The following is a 4,990-nucleotide window of genomic DNA, read 5'->3' as shown; positions in this document are numbered from 1 at the left end:
CACATCTAATATTATATTATTCAACAAAATCTCCGCTTCACCAAAACAAAAATTTATACATTCAACAAAATATTTCGATTCATGTGTATATTTTTTTAGTTTATCAAAAGTCATATCTATGTGACAATTTCTTTAAGTGAAAACTGAAAACACACATACCAAATTTTGCTTAATCCGAAAACCTTTTTAACTACAAAACACTATTTTTTGCTAAACCAATATTTTTCAAAAAGAATGGCTTAAAGTAATGTTTTTGCGAAGACTTTTTCGTTGAATTGTTCCAATAGAAATTTCAGTTATATTTAGAAGGTTTAGGTTGCAAAGTTCATATGCATTTTTGGATGGCGGTGTTAATTCGACGTGGGACGTGGCACGCATTGATGTCTTCAAAGCACTTGTACTTTGAATCTCTGTCGTTATATTTTTCTTGGGAGATAAGGAGAGATTTTTTTTCTAACAATTTACCAATTTACCAAAACATATGCTGATCGATGTATGAGTATGATATAATGACAGACACTTGAATACATGCCACGTCGAAAACACCACCATCCAAATGAATGAACTTTACATTGGTCATCATCAGCCATCTTGAAGATCTCTGGAGTCAGAAGATGCCGCAAATGCTACGTGCATATCTTAGTGGAATCACTTACAACCACATTATCATTGTCAGAGCCGGTCCTGGATATATAGAAGCTGAGCAATCATGTGCTGGATCAATCTTACGTTAACGTTTCAATAGTTATAGTGGTATAACCGTATAAAGTTTGACTCTTGACATGAATGTGGTCCGAAGCTATGTTTTGGTAAATTGTTAGAAAAAAAATGTTTTGGTAAATTAACTTTTTTTTTTTTATAAACCCTATCGGTTATCCGGTTGGATCCGGAAGGAATACACTTGCTGTTACATAGTGAACTAATCTGAAATTGTACCACACAGTCTTACTTGAATTTAAATACCTTTCGACTATTGGTAGATGATGAACCGATCGTCTGTTACAATCCACCATATAAACTACCTGGACCGCTACTCAAACCTAAAATGGCCAAGTAGCGATTGGTAAATTAACTTATAGTGGGCATAATAATCAATTTATGGTTCGGATCAGACTATTTCATGTAGGCATGTCAAAAAAATGAAACCGAAATTAGAACCGAACCAAACCTAAAACACATAATCTATGCGATTCAAACCAGAATATATCTGAAATGATCATGCATGGTGGTATAAAATATATCTGAACCAATATATTATTAAATGAATCCAAATAGATAACCTGAAAATCTGATTAACCTAGAAAAATCTAAAAAATTTGAAAAACGATACTAGGATTTGAATTAGTATCAAAACAAGTATATAAAAACCTAAAAATGTAAAATTACTCATTTCTGTTTATTTTAACATAATATCTCAAGTACCTAAACCCAAAGTATTAGTAACCAAATATGATATAAATTTGAATTCAAAATGTTATAGACTGAGTTATAAAATATAAAAATAATATTGAACCCAAGTATTATTAACCTAGAATGGGCTTTTATTATAAGCTCATATTAATATTATTTGTATTAGTAAGCCCACACTTATGGGTCGGTCAATGATCAAAGCAGATACCCCCATCTCTCTCTCCCTTCACTCACTCACTCCTCTTCGCTCGTGTTTGTAGTTCCGCATAAACCCTACCTTGTTCGGTAAGTATGCAATCAACCCCTTTTTGTCTAGTACCAAATCGCTTGAAAAAACCCCATGACTCAGTTCAATTTATGTGTTGAATCAATCAGACTCGAGTCGATAACATGGATCAACAGTCCGAACCAGTTACTTACGTCTGCGGAGGTAAGCTCACACCCATCTTTGTCGTCATCTCAGCTTTGTGCTTCCTTCTTATCATAGGAGAAGAGATGCCTCTTTTGAGTAGCCTTATGAACCCTAGTATTTTCATAATTGGCTTAGTTAGGAGGCATAGATCAGTCTGATCTCTTCACTATTTTTTTCTGTGTTGTTTTTGATCTTAATGACTTGAGGTCTTTTGAGGAGGAGCTCTGCTTTGTTTTTTTGTTTTGCTGTTTCTCACAAGATATCTCTTTACTTTGCTAAGCTTTTTTGTATGAATGGTTTTGGTTTTGAAGATTGTGGACAGAAGAACACTTTGAAGTCTGGGGATGTGATTCAGTGCCGAGAGCGTGGTTACCGTATTCTTTACAAGAAGCGTACCCGTAGAGGTGAGACCTACTTATATAGAGACTGATGAAGCATGATCATTTTTTTGAATTTTTTAAGCTTGCTACTACATTCTGGTCTAGTCTACACCTTTCCGTCTAATTATATGATCGATGAATCTCTTGCAGTTGTTCAATACGAAGCTCGCTGAGAACCACAGCCCTGAACGATGATGATATGAAGTCTGTTTAAGATGGCATATAGACTTGTCCTGCCTCTGTTTGTAATTTAACTTGACTTAAAATCTGTTTTTGTTTTTGTTTCTGTTAAGTTTATCTTTATCCCTAAAACCCCAAATGAGGTTCTTAATGATTTTTTAGTAATAAATGTAACTTTAAGAACCTTTGTTAAGAAACTTCCATTTTGAGTAGTCCAATGGGAGTTTCTTAATTGAGGATTCTTAGAAAAAAAAAATTTACATCTCCATCTAATCCTACAAAACAACCAAATACATCAAGCAACCATAGACAGATCAAAATAGTAGCTCCTGAAAATCAATACCAATAGTAGCCTGAAAATTAGCAAAACTTCGTCATGGCTGCAAACAAAAGCTTGGTTACTTGTTACAGTGACTCACTCAGCGTGAAAACAATCAAGCCAAACCAATAACTAATGATCTAGACCACTAACAAAGGAGCAGACTTGTAGATATGTTCTCATTTCCATTTTAATTGTAAGAACAATTCCACTATAACAACTAAAGAGAGAGGGTGTTGCAGTAGTAATGATAACAAGTCGCTTAGTCACAGTAGCTACATAGAAGACTACAAACTAATGCATGGTCAAGTAGTCTTCTTTATGCACCAGTTCCTCAAGGGAAGCAACTCAGGAAACAAACCTTCTACATGAGGTTCACCATGAGACAAGTCACCCTTTATGAAATCTTTGTCCAACACAATGAAAGTCCGCTCTGAAATTATAACAAACCAAACAACAGAAGCATTATGGACTTTTACATGTAAATAATGTCATGAATCTACTCTACTAAGTGTACTTCATAAGAAGCTCCTATATGACTAAGAACACAACAGTCAACACACTTGGAGGATTGGTGACATCAAACTTAAAAGAGTACCAAACTCAAAACAGAGAATCATGAGTATAAAGGTCTATTGATCAAAACCCATATGCAAACAGTCAACATTGAGATTCTGGAAAGAAAGCCTAAAACTCTAACACAGGAAAGTGATTAACTTTAGATAAAAGAATATGCGCTTCCTTCCACGCAGGCCGTCCCATGGCCAAGAACTTATTCAGATTAGGCTGACAAAAACAGAGCACAAAAACTAAAACATTAACAAACAAAGGAACAAAACTTTATATTATTTTGGGAACATCCCAACTGATAGCTTTATCCCAACATAACAGAACTAGACTTGTAAGTAAATCCAGAGCTAGTAACCAACTTAAGCATATAGCATTTATGATGTGGCTGGCTGTTCGTAATAGAATGTCAACACTGGACATAGTAGCTTTATGGTGTCAAGGCCTTGATACTACTTGTGTACTCTGTAAAAGTGCTGCAGAATCAAGAGATCATCTATTCTTCGAGTGCTCCTTTTCAACTCAGGTTTGGGAATACATAGCTAAAGGTGTATTACGAAGCTCCTACACTAATGTCTGGTCAGAAATATTGGCTTTCATTGAGGATGAGAGAAGGGAGAATATGAGTAAGTTTTGTTTGAGATATGCTCTTCAAGCGACATCGTATGCAGTGTGGAGAGAGAGAGAAACAAGATAAAACATGGAGATAAGCCGCTGCCTCTGCTAGCGCTCAATCGAATGGTAGAGAAAGGAATTCGAAACAAGATAAGTGTGATGAGGGGAAAGAGAATCAAAGGAATGGAGAAGCTAATGCAATTTTGGTTCCAAACTAGAATGTAAATAGCTTTTACATAACATTTGGGTACAATAGATTTACTCAAAGGATGCACTAGTTGTATAAAGGCTTTTCAAATGAATAAATTTAACATTCATTCGAAAAAAAAAAGCATATAGCAAACTTTGAGAAAAGATCAGATCAGATTCAGATTAGGTAGTAAACAGAGCACATAAAGCAATCCAGAGCTACTAACCAACTTAAAGCATGGAGCAAACTTGAGAAAAGATTAGATTCAAATATTGTAACTTTCTAAATCATCAAGAGCTAAGTTCCAAGGAGACTAGATAGTACTCCAAGTTAATAGGAATCTTCGGAAAGAAAAAAACGAACCCGAAGGAAGCAATCGGCGCCGTTGAGGATCAGACCATCGAAAAGCCCAGCTTCGGAGATCGCTGAGAGGTCCAGGACGAAATCTCCAATAGCGACAGCAGGACGAGGAGTGGAGTTCGAATCAGGCCTGAAGACGCCATAAGGGAGGTTCTGGGTAGGGAAGTGGGAGTCTGGAGCAACATCGACGAAAGACTTGAGCAAAGCCGTCGACGAGAGACAGATAGACGTATGGGGAGAGAAGGGGAGAGGATGGAAGACAGACACGTGTCTCAAGAGCCGGTTCCTTTTCCTCTTTTAACTAAGATCCGTTTCTTAAATTAATATCTTTTTTTTTTTTTTACAAATTACCCTAAGAAACCCTTCAAGAGTCCAGAGTCCCCAATAATCCTGCTCTAAGTAGCTTGTTTTGGTTTTGATTTGATTACAATAGAGTGTGACTGTCTTGAGTCCATGATTTGGATCCAATACTAATTCAGCAAATCGGGAGCAACGATATTTCTCTCTACCCGTTGCTCCCGATTTGCTGAATTAGTATTGGATCCAAATCATGGACT

General features: G+C 36.1%; 2 long non-coding RNA genes across 2 annotated transcripts; one reads left to right on the top strand and one right to left on the bottom strand.

The window, feature by feature from the left end:
* Positions 1–1,619: 1,619 nt before the first annotated feature.
* LOC106319659 lies at positions 1,620–2,475 on the top strand. Its single transcript, XR_001265519.1, has 4 exons — positions 1,620–1,695; positions 1,786–1,840; positions 2,134–2,226; positions 2,353–2,475. It is a non-coding gene; the product is annotated as an uncharacterized LOC106319659 (long non-coding RNA).
* Positions 2,476–2,673: 198 nt separating this feature from the next.
* On the bottom strand, positions 2,674–4,721 carry LOC106319651. Its single transcript, XR_001265515.1, has 2 exons — positions 4,437–4,721; positions 2,674–3,134 (listed from the first exon to the last, which is right to left on the bottom strand). It is a non-coding gene; the product is annotated as an uncharacterized LOC106319651 (long non-coding RNA).
* Positions 4,722–4,990: the final 269 nt, after the last annotated feature.

This window comes from Brassica oleracea, unplaced genomic scaffold (assembly GCF_000695525.1).
Source record: "Brassica oleracea var. oleracea cultivar TO1000 unplaced genomic scaffold, BOL UnpScaffold00534, whole genome shotgun sequence".
NCBI lineage: Eukaryota > Viridiplantae > Streptophyta > Magnoliopsida > Brassicales > Brassicaceae > Brassica > Brassica oleracea.
This window is presented reverse-complemented; position numbering and strand designations above follow the sequence as displayed.